This window comes from Ictidomys tridecemlineatus, chromosome 7 (genome assembly GCF_052094955.1).
Source record: "Ictidomys tridecemlineatus isolate mIctTri1 chromosome 7, mIctTri1.hap1, whole genome shotgun sequence".
Classification (NCBI taxonomy): domain Eukaryota; kingdom Metazoa; phylum Chordata; class Mammalia; order Rodentia; family Sciuridae; genus Ictidomys; species Ictidomys tridecemlineatus.
The window spans coordinates 173,987,999-174,009,082 of record NC_135483.1 but is presented as its reverse complement, the minus strand read 5'-3'; the positions used below and the strand labels follow the sequence as shown (position 1 = coordinate 174,009,082).

The following is a 21,084-nucleotide window of genomic DNA, read 5'->3' as shown; positions in this document are numbered from 1 at the left end:
TCACCTTCAGTCTGTGTATGTCTTTTCCTATCAGATGAGTCTCCTGTACGCAGCATATTGTTGGGTCTTTTTTTTCTTTAGTGTGCTAGCCTATGTCTTTTGATTGGTGAGTTTAAGCCATTAACATTCAGGGTTATTGAGACATGGTTTGTATTTCCCAGCCATTTTTGTTTATTTTTGGCAGTTAACTTGACTTGATTTCTCCTCTGATTACTTTTTTATTTAGTGTAATACCTCCCTCTGCTGATTTAAGGAGGCTGACTCCTAGTGGGGTAAGAAGGGGGAACATGGGAGGAATAGATGAATTCTAGATAGGGCAGAGGAGTGGGAGGGATAGAGGGGGCGCAGGGGATTAGCAAGGATGGTGGAATGTGATAAACATCGTTATCCAAAGTACATGTATGAAGACACAAATTGGTGTCAACATATTTATATACAACCAGAGATATGAAAAATTGTGCTGTATATGTGTAATAAGAATTGCAATGCATTCTGCTGTCATTTATTTTTTTAAAAAGAAAGAAAGAACAGAATGAAATTATAGCATTTGCAGTAAATGGATAGAATTGGAAAACATCATGCTAAGTGAAATAAGCCAGACTCAGAAAGTCAAGGGTAGAATGTTTAATGTCACATGAAAAGCTAGAGCAAGGGAAAAGAAAAATGGGGAAGGAAGGATCCCAGGAAAACAGAGGGGAGGTCAGTGGAATATAGGAAGAGGATTCAGAGGGAGAGAGGAGAAACAAGATAGAGGAGGAACTGTGGAATGAAATTGAACAAATTACGCTATGTGCATATATGAATATAGCACAGTGAATTCCATATTAATATGCACCTATAAAATATCAATTAAAAATCAGTATCTAAATAGAAAGAAGATCATGAGTAGAGGAAGGGGAATAGCCGAGAGGAGATGATAAATGAAAGCAGCAGCACTAGGTAATGAAAAGGAGCAAATTATATTCCATGCATGTATGATTATGTCAAACCCATTATGCATAAATGTACTACAGTAATAAAAACCTTTATAAAAGTGGACCTGCACCAATAGATATAACACATGACTTTCACAGCATTCATGTTATAGCCACTCTTTCCAAAGTTGTTGATTCAAGGTATGAAACTAACTACAAGCCTTCCAACCCTGGCACCCTCAAAATGAAAATGATGAAGATGAAAAGTTTCATAATGTCAGAACAAACATTCCATCTAGACAGGCTTAAACTCAAATCTCAGATATGATTTCACTTCCTCTTAAAACTGAACACCTAAGTTTAAATATTTGTCATACTGTGACAGCAGCCTCTAGACAATATTCCTATTTGGTCCCAGAACAGCACATTGCAACTTAATCTCTACATCATATGGCAGGTGTACAACCATGGAGTCTTATATGACGGGACCAGGGGACTACCTCAGACTTTCTCCATGTAGCACTTAAAGCAGAGGCTTAATTACCCACATCATTGTCACTGCTTCCCTCCAGGACTTTCCTTTTTTAATCTATAAAGTCCTTTGACAAATTACAAAATTATTATGTTAAAACTAGTTCAAAAACTTAAGGTATTTGTTGGAGTTCAAAGAATGAGAGAATGTGTTTAAAATGTAGTCCAATACCAGACTTCTTTTATAGCTCAGTGTGTATGTTATGAATGTAGGTTTCTAATGAATATGTGCAGCTGTTCACAGACATGGAATCAATAGCAAATATAGTCATTTTTGTTATACCAGTAAGTCTGAATTCTGAACCAAGTTGTGATTTTATGTAATACTTAGGCAATTTCCCATGTTATGTGCTTAGGAACAATTTTAGACATTGGAAAGTGCAGCCTAGGTTTTCATCTAGATTTCACACTCCTCAGTACCTCAGGCTAGAGTGTATTCCTAAGGGAACCAGTGCTCAGAAAAAAAATAGCTCATTTTCCTTAATACCTGTTAAGGCTTCAACTACACAGTTAAGAATGAAAAATGAATAAACAAATTGGACTTGCCAGAGCTTGCATCACCAGTCAGAGAAGCAGGGAAGGAGAACAAAGAGAAAGAGTGAAAGTGGACTTTTCCCATTGGTAGGACAATGCTGAAAGCACACAGATGAGAAAAGTTATCTATATCTCCATTTTCCCAGCATAAAAGATCCATGTAGGTGTTTGTCAAGAAAGGACTTCTACACACCCCTCCTCCTGCTTGCTCTGATAGCTGCTGAGGGACTACATAGAGACCACTGACGATATTACATGCTAAATTCATTCTGTGCTTTGGTAGGCATGATTTGTTCTCCTGACAGACACAGAAATTCACTAGGGACAAATGAGACTGTCACACTAATTCTGCTCCTGTACTAAAACAGATTGAAATGCCAACATCGCTGGGTGGGGTTGGTGCACAAAGTAGTAGTAACCGGGCCACTGGGTCTTCTTTCTTAATTAAATCAGGGGGAACAGCAAAGGAAGGTATCTTACCCTCTTTTTTTTCCCTCAGGAGAAATCCTTAACACACATCACCAAATGCAAAGATGAAAAGAAAGGAAACTCATTGTGATCCTCCTAAATACAGGTTTAAAAGGCTTGGGAAACTTCATCCAGTTATATTGAGTAGTATCATCCCACTCTGTAAATGAGTATCTACTTTGATTTCTCTCCTTGTCTACCCAACTCCTCTGCACAAAATACCCCCCCCATACACACACACACACACCTTTTACCCAAAGGCATCCTTTCTCTAAAGAGTTATTACACCCTATTACCCTTCTGCAAGGCTACTCAGGCACAATTGTCACTGACATTCTGTGAAATTGTCAAATAATCACCATCAAGGTGGTGCAGAGCTTCTGTCAAGAGCAGCGCAAGGACTTCAGCCTGGAGCCCTGGGGAGGTGCCCTGGCACCATTAGGGGTCCTCTGCAGTTTGAGAGAATCCCGATTCAGGAGTTTAATGATCAGTCCTTCCTGGAACAAAATCTTCTGAGACTTCCTGCAGAGAAAGGGAGCTACCTGCCTAGCGATTTGTGCACAGTACTTAACTGTCACAAGAATGGAAGTCCTTAATATGGGCAATTCACACAAACCAGAGGGAATAAGAGTGCTACCATCATTTACACATCATTAAAGAAAACCCCATGGCAAAGAGCAAGATGCTCTTCAGTAGCAGGGACTGTGACAGTCATGAACCAAACATCCTGTCGCAAATCCCAGTCTTGTCATTCTTTCTTATCTCCTGGTACCACCGAGTACCTTTACCCTGCTGGTCTGAGACAGTGTTTCTGTTCAGTGCTCTTGCTCCAAATTCACAGATGTTAGGGGCAAGGGCAGTTTTCATAAGTCGCATCAGTCTATTAACCTTTAGAATATTGGTATTTTCCAGTCTTAGAAGTAAATAAATCTTGTAAGAATTGGAGACTGAGCTGCATGCTGGGGATTGTCTAAGACCAGCATTTGAAGGCATCCAACTTGACTTAGAAAGGGCAACTGCCGCCAGCTTCCCTCAGAGTGCCTCTCAACAGGCAACCAACAGAAAGAGCATTTCAGTTTGCCTTTCTCCTCAGCTCAGAGCTGTACAGTGAAGTGGATCAATGAGGTGCAATTAACAAATATTCATTGAATGCTTACTGGAGGTAAAGGGAAATTGTGTAGTGATGCAACAAAATTTAAAAGGAGGTAACAGGAAAAAGAAGAAAGTGAACTGCATGTTTTGTTTTCTATATATAATTAATCCTATGGTATCTATATTAGCAGTAAATGGATTCGAAATTGGATGCTAGAAATTGATCTAGTTTGGATCTGGAATGGGCCCAAAGTCTACATGATTGGAAAAAGTAGGCCACCGGAGGCCTGCCTGCCTGCCCTGGGAGGGTATGTCTTGTCCCCAGCTCTTTCCCCTCCGTCTCCCTGCTCTCTGCTTCCTGGTACCTTCAGCGGAGCAGCTTTCCTTCACCACACCCTTCCAGCATGATGTCCTGCCTACTTCATATCCAAAGAAAAGCAGCCAATAATAGACGAAAACCTCTGAAACCATGAGCCAAAATTAATCTTCCCTCCTAGTCATGAGTAAGCTATGCCATTACATAGACCAGAGACATTTGTGTCTTTCCACAATGTTATAATTTATTAAATGACCATAAATGTATATCACAACTATAGGTTACAATTCACCTATTCCTCACAGGTGACCTACTAGTCATAGGTCTTAATTACTAATCCAACAACACTCAACTCACATCATGCTTTACATAATTATATATAATAATAATCTCATAATCCATGGAAAGGCTAAGAAAGTGTTAAGGTGGCCACAGTAGTTGAGGAGGCTGCACTGAGAGCAAAGGCAGACAGCAGATAGAAATACAAAAGCCACTGTAGGTCTTGCTCAGGCACAGACCTGTCAGATCATGAAACATATTCTAGGCCAGGGTCCAGAGGGCAGGCAGATTCAAAGTGGGCTACATCAAGCAAAGAGACTGAGCTGAGCTGAAGCCCAAGGACAGGGTCAGAGGTTCGCCGTTATCCAACTCGTGACACATTCACCAGATGGTCTGATGTCAGGTTGATGTGTGCTTCTGCTACCAGTTTTGGGGTGCTCTTCCATTTATGGGTCTCAGGTGAAGGTGTTGCTTCACTCAGTTGTCTGGTATGCTTGAAAATCTCATGGGCTTGTTTTTTCTGATATGCAGTTGATACACTTGTGCATGCATATGCTTCTGACTTATTTTGATAAGTTCACAGGTGGTCATTTTTATTAGCACAATTTATTGATCAGTTTGTGCCTTATGGTTGTGCTGTGCAGATGGTGGATGTTTACAGGTACATACAAGGTGCGGATTCATTGTACTTTAGCACTTACTCTCAAAATGAACAACTCATGGCAAACTACTGTTCTACGAAATGCCATAGCCTGAACATTACTGTTCTATTCATCATGGAATAACAGTAGGGCAAAGCCTGCTTTCTAAACTCCTCTAAGATGTTTTCTGCAGGTATTTGTCAGTGATGAAAAGTTTATCAGCACAAAGGCTTGTACAAAATCCGCGTTTCTGAATATTGGAAATTAAGAAAACTTAAGATGGACAGCATCAACTTCATAGAATAAGGAGCTGAAACAGACCCTAGAGATGGTCCTGATTAACCTCCATTTACTGAAAAGGCAAAGAAGAGATCTAAGAGGTAAGTGGCTGGTAAAGTGAGGCGCCATAGACTAAACACTGTATATACACTTCTTTGCCAAATGCCAATGTCTCGGCTTGGCACAAGATCACGAGCCACCACACAGCTTTGTAGGTTCAAACAGCAATTCTTTATTCCCGCTCTCACACCAGCCTCCACACATGCTCAGGGGAAATCTCGTTCTGCCCGCACAATTCACCTACTCAACGAGGCTATCTCCAAATCCCATTTTAATCTCACGAGAACTCAATGGGAACAAGCAGCAGGAACACCCTAATCCCAGCAATAATCTTCAACCTCTAATTTCCCTAAAACCCATTATCTTAAACTGGCAAGGCCTTAAACTCAAGGAGCCGGTTACTTCCTCAAACCTGATCAGCTCTAAACCCCATCCGCCTTGGTCCTTGAGCAAGGTCACCCTATTAAAGCATGCATGCAATGTCCCATCGAATGTCCTCTAAGCAGCATGGGGTAGCTTGGCAAGGAAATTTCCATGCGTCATTCCTACTTGACAATGGCCCTCAGCACTTCTTGAATGAATGGGTGCAAAGACCCTGAAATTACTAACAAAAAGCATTTCTCTACTTTTATATTATTTATCCCATTTATGCAGATAAAATGTCAAGGAACATATAATAAAAACATGTGTTCATAGATTATAGAAGGGCAGAGAGAAAGGAAAGCAATTAAAAGATACTGTAAATTCTGAGCAAATCAAAATTCAAGAAAAACAGGTAGAGAGTACTCCATTTTGGTGGGAAAAATCTTACTTTCATATTTTATAATAAGTGCAAAAATACAGCTACTGAGGGAGGGGTGAGGAAGAAAAGGAAGGTACTGGGGAAGGAGATTGAGCAAATTGTTATGTGCAAGTATGAATATAGTATAATGAATCCCCCCACTATTAAAATTATAATATACTAATTAAAAATTATAACTAATAACTTGTAATCTTCTAGGACTACTTCTGAATTGACTTAAGAAATTAAGTTCACTTTGCTTTCTGTGACTTATAGAAAGGTAGGTGATGGTATGATATCTGGAAAGGCCCCAAATTACATTTCATTTCTTTTTAATAGAGAATTTTTACTTTTCCCTGACCCCCTGAACCATAAAGGGTGGCCAAGAGACTTAGTGCCTACAACAGAGAATATGTTTTCTAGAATATCATCAACCACAGAAAAATAGAGAGTAGGAAAAAAACTTTTTTTTTGGAGACAGTAGAGGGAAGAGATGATGGACATTGTAGAGAAGAATTGTCAGGTCAAGTGGTGAGATATGAATATTTTTGCTCCTTAAGCTCAAAGGATAGTAAGAGGGCCGGTAGGGAGAGAGAACTTACAGGAGTAGATATAGTGCTGGTAGGTTTGGAAGAATTCAAGAATGCAAAGGCTAGGTCCCCACCTACTTTGCAAATAAATCAGGGGAAACTGCAAATCTTAGGGAATCCTTGGTTTGGGCATTGTGCTGAATCTAATGATACAATGTTCTCTTCATTAAGTAGCTATGGCTGACTGGGCACACGGCCTGTTGAGCCATGCACACTACAGAAAAATGTGCAGAGAAACAGTGAAGGGTTTATGCACGTTTGCATGCGTGTTTTGAGGAAAATCATGTACAAGGCTCACAGAGAATTGGTGGATTAGAATTAGCCTAGAAACAGATAAATGACAATTTCTTCAGTGGAAATCAGTGAAAATCTTTTCATAAATCTTAACTGAGTTAACCACTGACAGGCTTGTCTATTACAGCAATTGGCACTGTCCTAACTAGTATACCTCTGTTAACAATTTTGGAAACTCTGCTAACAATTTTGGATTCTACTCTGCATCCAACAGAACTCCACGGAGGGGGCGGTATCAAAAGCTGAGTGAGTCACATAGAAGCAGTCTTCCTAACTTTGCTCATATACTCTTAAATTTCAAGTCTCAATAGATTTTGACTAAAAACTGGGCCCTAATACATAGATGAATGCATTTTTAAATTGCCTTCACTGTTTGTAAGACTTCCTTATGTACTATGAGTCAATGCAAGAAGGTTAAGAGAAATGTTTGGGTTGTGTCTTAACACAATCACTGGATTAATCCCTGATAGGGATTAACTCAGTAGTAACTGAAGTGGTAGGGTGTGGTTGAAGGAGGTGGGACCTGGGGGCATGGCTTTGGAGTATATATTTGTATCTGGAGAGTAGAAACTCTGCTCTCCGATCCCCACCTGAGCCCGCTTCCCTCCACCATGATATTCATCTTCACTTGGAGCCCCAAGGAATGGAGCCTGCTGTCTATGGATGGAGACCTCTGAAACCAAGAGCCCTCAAATAAACTTTTCTTCCTTTAAAATTATTCTGGTAAGATCTTTTAGTTGCAACAGTGAAAAAAGCTGACTAAAAGAGGCCCCCATCCTATATTTGGCTCTCCCAGCCCAGTCTTCAAAAGACTCCTACTGATACCATTAAGAGAAGATTCCCCCGCCCTTGATAGCTGATTGTTTACCACCATCAACATCTAAGTCTTTGACCTATCTTTAACAAGAGTCCCCAGACTTGTTTTCCAACAATGCCTACCTTCCATGTCTCCTCTTAGTAATTTTCCATCCAACAACCCACTTGCTCTGCTCACTGGCTAGAAATCTGTTTCGCTTGCCTTTATTATATTTGGAGTCGAGTTCAATCTTTTCTGCTATTACAATATTCCTATTTTAAAAGTCTTAAGCAAAATCATCCTTACCGTTTTTACAAGGCTCAGAATAACTTTTAACAGACACACATCCATGCCATAGGCACGCACCCACTCCACTCCACACATACTTTTATACTCCATTGTGTCTCTTCTTGAGTAACAGCACAAATAGCTAAGGTTCCATATGTTTACTGCCAATATGCTAAACACTGTACTTGGCACTTTATATCATTTCATTTAATTTTGATGACAGCTTTGTGGTGACAAGTTTCCTTTTATTCCTATCGACAGGCCAGGCAGGATGAAATCAAATAACTTACCCATTTTTCAAGACTGAATTAAGATTTGAACCAAGGGAGTATAACTTTTTGCCTCTAGTTATTCTATCACAATTTTTTAAATTAGAATTCAGATTCTGTGTTTAATAGAGAGAAAAGAAGGAATACACTCTACCCAGCTCTACTTTCTGCTCTAAGTCAGCAGCATGGCTTTGATCCAGAGCCATGGTATAGAGTCCACATGATTATCAAAGTCACAGGTGACCAAACCTTTCTGGAGTGAAACATATGGACATGTGTTTTGGGGAAGAGAAACAAATCTACCTCAAATTGTCCTCCACTAATATTCTATGAGGCACACATGGAAACTACAATTCATGCAAAATATTCCTCTTAATCTCCTTAAATATCAAAATTTGACTCATCCAGTTGTTTAACATTCTAAACATAATGTTATAGGAGTTGGGGATGAATTAATAAGAACCTTAAAAAATCATAATTGCATATTTATAAAAGTAATCCCTATCTTTGGTTCTACACTTGCAGAGAAAAAGACAGCTGAATCTTTGCTAGAAAGATCCAGCTGACACTTTTCATTACAGTAAGAAACAACTGCAGATGTGATTTTTTTTAAGTTTAACATGTACACTTAAAAAAATCTTGATGTTTTTAAAAATATACTGAGAAGTATTTATAAACTACAGTGTTTTTATCTTCAAACTGTTAGTATGAAGCAAAGGTCATTTACCCATTTACAAAACTGCACATTCATTCTGCCAATGTTACCGCTGTTGACCTGTTGACCAGTGATGAGTCCTTGCTTACCGGATGTTGAAGAATAACACCAAAGAAGCACGCCGAGGCAAGGTCAGAGTAGAAATTAGAAGTTTATTAAAGGACAGCAGAAAAGACTTCTCCAGGAGGAAGAAGGGGACCCCCAAGAGGTGGAATCTGTGGAAGTGTGGTTGTCTCCCCTTTTTATAGTTCTTTCAGTGATGGAATGTAGGTGGGAAGGCCCGGAGGGGTGGGACACAGGTGGGCCAAAGAAGTCATCTGGGCAGGAAGGACTTCTGAGTCAGCACCTTCAAGTTTGCTGGGGGCTGTTCATTATGACTTCTTTGGGATGGGCTCTGGCCTTGGGCTTTTTCCTGCACTTCATTAACATTCCATGAGTTGTCCTGCATTTCCCTGAATCATTCTCAGCATGGCCTCCATTTTAGATTTCACTCGATATTAGACCCTATCTAACTACACTGACTATCTAACTTTAAATCTGGCTTCACCAACGTCTCAGGTTGATTGCTTGTAATATAGGGTGCCTTTTACTTCCCACTAGGGGAACGAAAACAAAACAAACCACTCTTCAATCAGAAGAATGATCCTTTTCCCTGTTCCATCACCTTCTGCTTGAGGATGCTCTTTTCAAGTCATTGCTCTACCTTCTTTATCTTCAGGGGATGAACCACACTTATTCTAGCTATGATTTATTTTCCAACTTAAATAATTCAAAGGTCCCGATGTGTTTCACTTTCCTGCACCATGGGGTGAAAACAACAACAAAAAAATTTCACTACATTATCCTCAAATTATTCAGGTTTCTTATGGTCAGATATTCTTTGGAGAGTATTTTTAAATTTTTGATAACACTTTTCCCATTCTCAATAAGAAACATCAAAATTATTTTCAGTTCCCCTCATGTCCCACACCCCTGTGCCTTTAAATCACGTGACAAGTGAATTCCATCCTTCCAAATGAATTTCATAAGTACCTTTCCTAAGATGTTTTCCTGCTTCCATTCTTCCCCAGAAGTCATGGTGGGGGCCAAATGCCTCTCCTAAGCTTAACTTTATGATAGCTATATTCCAAGTTGTACAGTATTTGTATATTTTCCCAATTGGACATATGACCTCAGTTCCTACCAGAATCTAACACATAGTAATAAATGTTCATTTTAATGATGTTGAAAAAAATGGAACTTTCAGGGAACTTTTCTGGTGCACTATTTAAGGTTATTATATGAGGGACTCTTTCCAATCTATGTGATGAGTTAAATCACTGAACAGTGTCAGTGGGCAGTTTGATAACAGAACTCCTAAAGGGTATATGAATAATTTTGATAATGTTTGAATATCAGCCTTCCCAGGATTTGTCCTGGTTAGACATTCTATTGGTATTATTCAGAACATGACTCCTGGACAAAGTTTAAAGTTGGAATTGGAGAAAATATCCCCAATAGCTTGCTTTCTGAGTCCTTGCTCCATTTTATAAGATATTCCATAAAAAGTGCCAGTAAATTTAGTTCCCAAATGAGCCAGGTTTGTCACAAGGAATTTGATTACTATCGTTGGACTCTTACATTATTAGGTACTTTCTTGGAACAAGTAAATATAACCTACAAATGGTTTAATTATAATACCAACCATCTAATAAAAGTACTATCTTAGGAATTACCCTTTTCTAAAGGAATCAAAGTGACACTGATCTTTTACCCCTGCAAAATCATTCATGTAATTATCACCCATAAACCATCTCTCTGAAACTAAGCATTATGAACCCTTTTTCTTTAGAATGTTCTAACTCTCACTGGGCCACATAAAAATATTGAGTGTTTATGCACTAATAAAGAATTTTAAAGATACATTTCTTGGCAATAAATTTCATGGTTCTCAGCATATATGTGCAATAATATAAGATTCAGATATAAATTCTAAGTCATAACACATGTAAATAGTAAATCTTCATTATGTGCTTCTATGAATACCACATTTTCAAAAACAAAATAACTACGCTTTTGACAACCAAGCATTGTATCATTCTGCATATCCCATAAGCAAATTTGCTCATATTCTTTGTCTATGATTTTTTTTTAATTTAGTAAGCTATACAAAAAGTTGTTTGTACTAGGATATTACTATATTATTTAAAATGAACAAATATATTTGCACAGGTTTAGAGTATATGGTGAAATGAAAATATAGGTAACCATGCATTCTCAAAATTCTCTGAGGCCTGGGAGAGAGACTCTAGAAATAAGAACTAGCACTGCAGGAAAGTTGAAACTGGGGTCACACAAGAGTCGAGTAAACTTCCAGGTATGTTACCCTACGTATACTAAGGTTCCAGAAGGAAGAGATGGCTTCAAATATAAGCCTCAAGGCTAAAGATTTAAGGACAGATGTTTTAACTTGCAGGTGCTAATTTTCTATCTAACTGCTTCTCAGATGGCCACCTATAATAGAGATTCAAAATTAATCTCAACAGGAATTCATCTATTTTACAATAGGCCACAATTATCTGCAATGACAAAAAGACAGCTAGTATAATAAAAGCTTGAGAATATATCTAAATAAAACTATTCAAAAATATATACCGTGGCTTTACAAAATAGATTCAAAGAGGCTATTATATACACATGCACATAAACACACACTTTTCATCAGTGAAAGGATTCTTTCTCTTTCACATTCATTTAAAATTTGGGACATCATGTATTTATTGTCAAGTATTCCGAGTAGTGAAATGTTGAACAAATCAGTATATTTGTTTTATTTAAATGACCTAATAATCTGTCATTTGTATTTTATAAAATGAAAAGAGAATTTAATTTAACGTCTCACCAGTTTAACCACTGATCTAGATTCTTTTATATGCCAGTAATTTTGATAATATTTGCTCATAGAAAACAAATAGAAAGCTTGTCCTTGTAGGATCTATAAACTCATTTATATGACGAATCACCAACAGATTATGACTGGATGTAGCTTCACAAATCCCCAGAGTGTAAAACTGAACAGAGAAATTAAATAAATCACAATAGCCCAAGTCAAACTAAGCAAATCTCTCCTCTCACTGGGTTTTATATTAAATTCCACAAGGTCATTTGACTTAGTCTGAGGTTGCCAGGATTACTTATATAGTGACTACTAAGTTCCCTGACATTTTAAGCAAAATTGGTTGCTGCTGTTGCCCTGTCTGGAAATCCAGTTGACTCTGGGTTAATACCTTCCCTTCACACAATTGCAGGAAGGCTCAACCTGGCAGTCCCACCCAGTAGATTAAAAAAAAAAAAAAAATCAACCCACTGATTCTGCCTATTGAAGGAGTGTCTTCTTTCATATTTCTGACAGCACACAACCTACCACTGACATTCTTACAGACCTTCTATTCTACATTTGTGTTATAAAAACAGAATTATTATAAGCAAAAGCATATCTTCAAATATAGTGCAAGACTAGGTGCCTCATATTTGGATCTTAGAAATTTCTAAGATGCATGTGTTTTATACACAAATGTTGTGTTTCAAAATCAGAGTTCTGTTCCCTTTGGACTTTCTCCCACCGCTCAAACTGTTATGAGAAAGGATTAGTCAAGAGTAGTTTCTGTAGCAAAAAGGGTCCGTTTCTGAAAGCCTGTTCATCTTTTGCCTTTTACATGTGTTCCAACACAAAACAATTCCTAACAAAACAGAATCTCTTTTGATTAAAGAGCACATCACTAGACATTGGAACATTTCGCGACCCTGATTTGCACAAGTCTTCTGAGGCTCTTGCTAAACACAAAATGAATTTTAAAAAATTTACTTTTACTTTCTAGCTCACATACTTTTGCTCTGAGGTTTGAAAGATCACTAGTCAGACTAAAATTTGAAAAATAGAGTAAGGCCTATTTTCTTTGCCAAGACCATTCTCAAAAGCTCTATATTTTGTCCTAACCACTTCCTCAAATTTATTGACTTCTCCATGAATTTTATTCACACTGTGGTGAACAGTAGGGGTATACTAAATGATCTGCCTTTCCAGTTTATAGCAATTGCTACCAAATTTTATGAAGTTCTAACTTTAGCCTGAGGAGTTTCAAAATACAACAAGGTAAATTTAACTTATGTGATAAAAGTTATTTTTCTTAAAATAAGGGGTATAGACAAAAAAAAATCAAACCTTGAGAAACTAAGAAATCATTTTAGAGGAAAATTATAGTCTTAGATCAGAAAAATATTCTACTAAGCCCCTTTACATTCTTTCAATAACTAAACATTCAACAAATCTTTATAGATCACCTACTTTAGATCATATTATAGGTGCTGAACTCAGAAAAACAGTACCAACCTATGTTCTTTTGAAATTTATATTATAGCAGAAAAAGAATTAACTGACTAAAAATGTGTCAGACGTATCAGATAATATATCAGGTGATAATAGCACAAAACCAAAGCAGAAATAGTGACCACAGGGTCATGGAGAAGAAGGAGCTAAAGGTTTAAAGAAGGTAACAAAAGAGGAACTAGGGAAGGAGACATTGAAAAAACACTTAAAAGCAATGAGGGAAGAAGCCAGGAGATTATTAAGAGAACACCCCAGGCAAAGAGGCCAAACACCATTCTAGATCCAGGTGAGTCAGGGCAAGAGGATTAGAGGGTAGAGATGCATCAAGAAAGTGCCCCTGGGTTCAATCAATCCCTGATACCATTTAAAAAAATAAAAATAAAAAGTAGCAGTCTGGTGCTGGTCAGTGAAGCAGGATTCTGCAGGAACCTAGGGCTAGGCTTGCTGTCACAGGCACTCCAGTCTAATACCCAGTGAGGCAGATGGCCTGCAGGGATTTTGACCTGGTGTATTTTATCCTTATGGTTTCTATGATGAAGAAGGAATTTGGAAGGTTAATGGGGGAGCAGAGAAGACCTCTTGCTCTCCAGGACTGCCAAAAAGAACTTTGCATCTTTCTTTCTCTGAAGAAAATTCTCAGCATCTGTTTCCTCCTGTGGCAAAACTACAAGGATACCTATCACATTGTCCAGAGGGAAAACTCCTTCACAGATACCAGGCAACTTCTGCATCTTAAGAGTCATCCCATCAACACAGCCAAAGCTCCCTCTGGGCCTAAATGCTTTGAGAGAGCGTCTTAATTGCATCTAATTAAAGATCATGTAAACAATCTCAATTTGAGATGTGGATGTGAGATTGATTTTAATTATTTAATATTAAATTTAAAAACCCTTCTCTATAAGTGTTTTTTTTCCCCATATGAAAGGTTGATGTAGCAACATTCTCTGGACTAGACATATGGTGGGGTTGTTTAATAACCAAGAAAATATAATAAACTTAAATCTAGCACATACTTAGAATTCCATCATATTGAGGTCATGTAAATATATTTTAAAATTCTGAATTATAAGAGGAAAAATTTAAAACATCTTTGTGCTTCAGGGGGGCTTCTTTAATCCAAAAATTGAATCACCACAGGATTCCATTAAATAGAAAGCTCTCACGGTGAATTATTAATATATTGATGTTAACATATTTATAGACACATAGAAATGCTTTATATTGAGATTTCTAACCTAGACTGTTAGAGCCAAAAAACAAAAACAAAAACAAAACCTAGCAATGGACTATAAAATCCCTGAAATTATACTCAGTATTATGTGTATATATGTACTTTAGGGTGTACACATACAGAGTGCCATAATATTCACAAAGAACCTAAGACATGATGTAACTCTCCTACAATTTATGTTCTCTAAAACATAGACCAAAATCTATACCAATCAATTTGAGGAAAAGGCAAGGAAGTGATCTATCTAGGCAAGAAGCAGAAACCCAATCTCAATGAATTAAGTGAAAGGAAATTTATTTAAAATGAGGATCATTTCATAGACCCTTGTGCCAGAAATATGACCAGGTGTCACGGGAACTGAGTTGTTCTTTCTTGCTTGCTTGCCATCTCTTTCTCTTCCACTGTACACATTTGATTTATTCTGCTACCTGCCTACTGTCTCCAACAGGCTTACAATTTTGCTCCTTAAAACCTTGCCTTGTGACTTGTTTTGGATCACCATGATCCTGATTTGAATCCACAATTCATCAAGCTTCTGTATCTCCAAATTTAATAACATCTGATTCAGCCTCTGCTTCTCTTAAGAATATATCAGTTCTTTAGAGAAAAGGAATTGACATTCTTAGCTTGGATTCTGAATTCATTCCTTGCCAAGAGGCAGCATCATCTCATAATCCTGTTCATCTGGGCTCCTCCTTCAGAAAGGGCACATCAAAAATAGCTAGATAATATACTCCAACTGCTTAGATATGCCTGTCTACCCTACCAGTCTCTAAGTGCTCAAGCTGACCATTATGAGTTCTGTCTTTAACTTGTAAAGTATTCAGTGCTTAAATTCTAGTGCTTTCACAACACACCTACTCCATCAGAGTCTTACACTTATTCTCCAAATGTCCACTTAAAAGGTCTCCCCTCTATTGGAAAGTCAAAGGGATCCAAATAAGCACAAACTTCCTCCTTGTACTCACCAACCTTAACGTCATGGTTTAAGAGTGTGGGGTAAGTGCCAGAGGAGGGACCCATACAGTAGTGCTATACCTGCAAGAGTTGACTCCCGAAGCACATCAGGTTCTCAATATATCCCTCCTCCATATAACAAGACTATTTCGAGGAACAAGTTTTCAAGTTAACTGTTTTATAATACCAAGTCCTTTAGTAAGCATCATGTTTCCATCCAATGTGGAAGTGAATTTGGAGACCTGATAAATTTTAATGGATCAAAAATATCGTAGTTTGTGTTGAACACAATTCTTATCTTCAACACACAGTACAATATATTTCAGCATTTGAAATAAAATGAGAGCGTAGGTGACTATAAAGACAAAACAAATATGAAAAAAAAATTTTTTAAATGTGTCATTCTGTAGTTTTTTTTGTGTGTGCATGTGTTTGTGTGCGTGCTCATCCCACATTTGAAATAGTGAAATAGGCTAGAGTGAACATTTGAAAATCAGTCTTAGTTGAAACAGGATCTAGAGGTCACCTCTTTATTCTTGAAATGAACATGTATATCTAAGTCTATGTTCTAAGCCATAGAGAGACTATTTATACACACACAATTAAAATTCTGAAGTAGAATTGTTTAGAACCAATGAAAGATATTTTTAGGAAGGAGTGTCTTAGCATTGACATTGTTTAGAATTGCCAGCTCATGGCGATAATAAGAAGCAGGCTGAACTCTAGTCTGCTATTGTTTTCATATTCTCTGTAGACATTGCTCCCAGGGAAATTATTCCTCTTGCTCCTAATGCCCCTGACTTGGTGTGTGATGCCAGAGAAAAATGTCCTGGCTGGAGTGAAAGGAAATTTTAATGACAGTAATGTATAGGACATAAAGACCACAAGCTAAGCTTAAAAAATATTGGCTTAAGAGCTTGAAACATTCTTAGAAATACTGAGAGAACTATGTTGTCCTGACAGGCTAGGGGATGTTATTAGCACCTTCTTACTCAATAGTTCTTAGTATGTTTCTTCCTCTGTGGAGAAAGGCTCAGGTAGGCTCACCTTTCCAGGTACTCAGTCTTATTCTAATCCTCCAGGTAGTTTCTGAAGAATGTGTTTTTCCTGTATATCACTATAACTGGGTCATATACCCATCCTAAAACAATTCTTGGCAGGATATGCAGTGACTGGGTAATCTGTGACTATGTCTGCCCTGGGAGCTAAGAGGCTGAGTCAATTAGCAGTGATACACAATCAATCAAAAAACAAACCTCAAATTTTATATTTTGATCTTTTCCCAGGCTAGCAAAATGCATGTACTGTGGTGCTCTCTTGCAATATGACTCCCCTTCAGCCACTTATCACAAAAGTAAATGACCAGTACTCAACAGTGTACATATTGCCAGGGCTTTTGGATATTATATTTTGGCATTCCATCATAACCACCCATCTAAGTGTTAAATATCTAAGATATTTAACACTTGGTTATAAAATAGACTTTATCTTAGATGATTTTGCCCAACTTCGGGCAAATATAAGTTTTCTCATCTAAGCTGTGATGTTTGGTCAGGTAGGTGTATTAAATGCATTTTCAATATTTGATATTTTCAACTTAGCATAAGCCTATCAGAATTTAATCCCATCAGTCAAAGAGCATCTGTTTAATAAAGGAAAACAAAATCAGTTTCAAAGAAGATTATCTTTTGTGGACTGGTTTTTATGCCAACCTGTTCATCTTTACTTTGACCTGCACAAAAACCTTTTATGAAGAAAGAATTATCCTCATTTAAAAATTTAAGACAAGATCTTTCCTTATTCTGCTACAAATTTGTGGGGGAAAAGCAATCATTGGTTCTTCATTTCTCTGTGTCTGTGAAACTAAGATGTAGGCAGCACCTTTTCTTCAGACTTTCAATAAGATAGTATATCATTAAATTCTGTTATAAAAACAATGATAATGAAAAGCAAATGAGTCATTAACTTACTGGTAAGATCTTTATCTCCACCAAGTGAAGCTGAAATAGATATGCAATCCATATTTTCCTGACTACAAAACTAATTACATATTAGCAAACACATGATTGTCAGTTTATGTGACAGAGGCGGACCACAATGTATCAGGATCTTTAGATAATATATTTCTAAATTCAAGAAAGATAAAACAAACTAATGACTGTTTTCTACCTGTTCTAAAATTTTACTATTTCTATATTGTTTCTTTTCTAAACATGTTACTAAATATTTACATAATAAAATCAACAATTTTTCTCAGGCTGTCAAGAGCCACCTGTAATTTTCAGAAGAGTCATATACCTGCTTTTTCTTGTTTTTGACCGAAATTTGAAACTTTATAAGTAAAAATGATATAATAACCTATTCTATAATTGTTCACTGTGAAAGAATTAATCTGTTACCTAATCTGTGATGGGGAAATGACTTCGGCGGACCACAGTGAAAACCTGCCACAACCACAAGGCCAAGTTTCTGACCCTTTCTTTAGTTCTCCATGGACAAGTTGATGCCACCTCTTACGGGACAATTACAGAGTAAGGGAGCTCGGGGGAGCTTCTCTCACCAACCTGCCACCTCAGCAGGAGTGAGTTCATCCTCCTGAACTCTGGCCTCCAATGTGTAACTGTTCATAATTTTATGAAGTATCTAAATGTCACTCACTAATTTTAAAAAAAGAGAATAGAAAACTCTGAACCAAGGAAATTGTGAATTCAAAAAGTTAGGAGGGCTACCAAATACATTAACACTTTCTTTAAAAAACAGAATCACTTTCTTTTGAAATCAACCACAGTGGTGAGACATGTTTTACTTCTAGTGTCCTGTGATGACACACAGCCTTACCCGACAAATCCCGCCAGCTTCCAAGTCCAGCACCAACATATGGGACAGCACTCCCTCACAACATTGTGGAGAAGAGCACATGTCCCCAATGGGCCATAAGAGTCGAGATTCTTAGTCTTTCAAGGCCAGACATGGTTGAAGAGCCTTCCTTGTTCTGTCAGAAAAGTTCATGAAGAACTGTGAATAGGATCAGTCCAGAGGAGTAAAAGTTTTATTTTCACTGTCCAAACATCAGTCAATATACTGGGAGAGGTAGCGGAAACCCTTGTCTGAGCCTTGCCTCTTGAGCACACTGCACATGAACACTTCCATGAGGCAGGGATTCAGTCCCTTGAGAGACATTTTTCCCTTTCCTGTGGTTTGTCTACAAAACACAAATATATTATGAAATTTTTCTTCACTGATTGCAACTGTTCTGCCAATTTTGTTTCCCAAGATAGGATTGGCACATTGGTTATTATTTCATCAGTCATTAAAGTATTAAGCTCAACTTTGGATTCCATGAGGCAAGAATGATTTGCACAGTCCACCGGAAAGACAATCCCTTTAATTGCTGGAAAATAATTTTTCCAAACTTGCTCATGCCCACCAAGATCAAAAGTTGTAAAAGTCATTCTAGCAATTGTCAATTCTTCTGATGTTAGATGTAGTGTTGGAACATGTTAGTCCAATCTGTCATTTTTGAGCAGATGAAAAAGAGTGGTTTTACCTGCATGGTCCAAACCCAAGAATTCAAGTTATCCAGATGTCTTATAGAGTCCTAGGAATTGGACTCTACTGCTGAAGCTATTATAGATCCACTCAAAGATGAAATACATTAATGCTTAGTGTGGCCTGAGGGGCTCCTCTGAAGGTGGCAGGCAGCTGGGACACCCCGCCCCGCTCAAAACACACAGACCAGCAGATATACATGCTTTTTAGAACTGCATTTCTTCATTGCATTTCTAATATTTTCTTGGATATATTATGGACAAAATATTTGTATCTCTTTCAAACTCATATGTTGAAATTTAAACTCCAATATTATAATCGAAAAGGTTATTTAGGAATTAAGTCATAAGAGTAAAGTCCTAATAAATAAAATTAGTGTCCTTTTAAAAGGAGATAGCAGTCTTTTACTTTGAGAGAAAGCTTTCCTGACTACAAACCAGAAAGTCCTTGCCTAGCACTGGATCTGCCAGCACCTTCATCTTAGACTTCCCAGCCTCCAAGACTTTGAAAAATAAATTTCTGTTGTTTAAATAACAGAAGTCTATGGTAACTTGTTGTAGTAGCACAAACTAAGACATGAACACACCTGACCACTCTTAGTACCTTGTTAAAACACTCAAATGATTTCTTAAAAATTGTACCTTATCTGAATGCAATCTTTCATAATATTTCTATTAATATTTATAATTCCTGAGGGAGAAAAAAAAGAAATGAGAGGTTTAAGTGTAGCATTTTTGGTACTTGAAATATAGATTGAATATATTTTCATGTAAGTCCAAATACCTACAGTGACCAGGTGGCAAAGTGGGAAAGAAACAGAAGGTAAAGATGTTAAATTAAATATCATGGCCAATGCTAAGGGAGTTAGGATCTCCATATTCTAAGTGAAACCTGCTATGTGGAAACTTGGGCCCAATAATTGCCAGATACTTTGAATTATCAAGAGAAGCCAGAAATCCACATACCATGTTATTTTTAAATGTCAATTATAAACTTTTAAAATTTTAAAGTATTATTGGTGTGGCAGGATGGGTGGGTAACAGGGAATCTGATAAGCATTCCTTTAGACCTACGGCTCTCAGCAATTCATGGATCAAATGATAGCTAAAAATAATTTATTATCGTATAACCTTCCTTCACAAGTAGGAACAGTTCAGATGTTCAAATACAAATCTGAGCTATGATTTAACTTATGAAAAATTATATAGAAAATAAATCCGATTCTTGGTTTAAAATTAGAAACTAATTTTACCTTCCATGTGCAACAGGACTGGGGTGGGCTTATTTTAATTAGGCAAACAGTGCTCTGACAGGCAGAACATATTCTAAAAAGAAAACCATCAAGGAAAAAAAAGCCCACATAAGCAACTTTGTCATGATCACAAACTATTTCAAATCAACATCAATCTGTTCTAAATAAGCAATAAACAACTATATAATTCAGAATCATAAAAGATTCAACAGTTCAAATTCTTGCTGCCAAACCAGCTAGTTTTTATCTATAGGTAAATCTTGTTTATAGGTTATAGCTTCTAGGCTTTTATGCACCCACTCCCTTTTGGAAAGGGAGTGGATGTATAAAAATATCATTTAATTACTTCATAAGTACAAAAGTTATACAGTGTAATCCAGTCAAAAATCTTGTTGGCTTCCCATGTTGGAAACACTGAGAAGTCTGGTTAGTAAAGTCAATTTTATTGTCCATTCACATACCCTGCCTATAGCTGTCCCTGATATTGTTCTACTCTGAAAATAAAAAGTCTACTCTCATGGGGAAACTGATTGGATTTAAATATAGTTAACAGTCCTATCTTCAATATACAAAGAAATTAATGTCCCCAATTAAAACATTTGCTAAGGCTTTTGAGAATGCCTTCCAGCTTCTAAAACAGTTTACATAGTTCTTTGCCTATATATTTTTGTCCATGCTTCAAATATAGCATTACTATAGCACTTATACAAGTTATTTTAAAACAAGACAAAACTTATATGTGTTTATCTCCAATGACTGGTACTAGGTCCCTGAAAGGTAATGTTTTTGATCTTCTCGTATTGCTCATTGATAGAAGACCAACTGATCATATGACCCTATTGAGAGTAGATATTCAATGATGTTCGCAAATGAGTTAAAAAA

General features: G+C 37.2%; 1 pseudogene; it reads right to left on the bottom strand.

Annotated features, from left to right (window-relative positions):
* Window positions 1-18,470: 18,470 nt before the first annotated feature.
* On the bottom strand, window positions 18,471-19,057 carry LOC101969130 (small COPII coat GTPase SAR1A pseudogene; annotated as a pseudogene).
* Window positions 19,058-21,084: the final 2,027 nt, after the last annotated feature.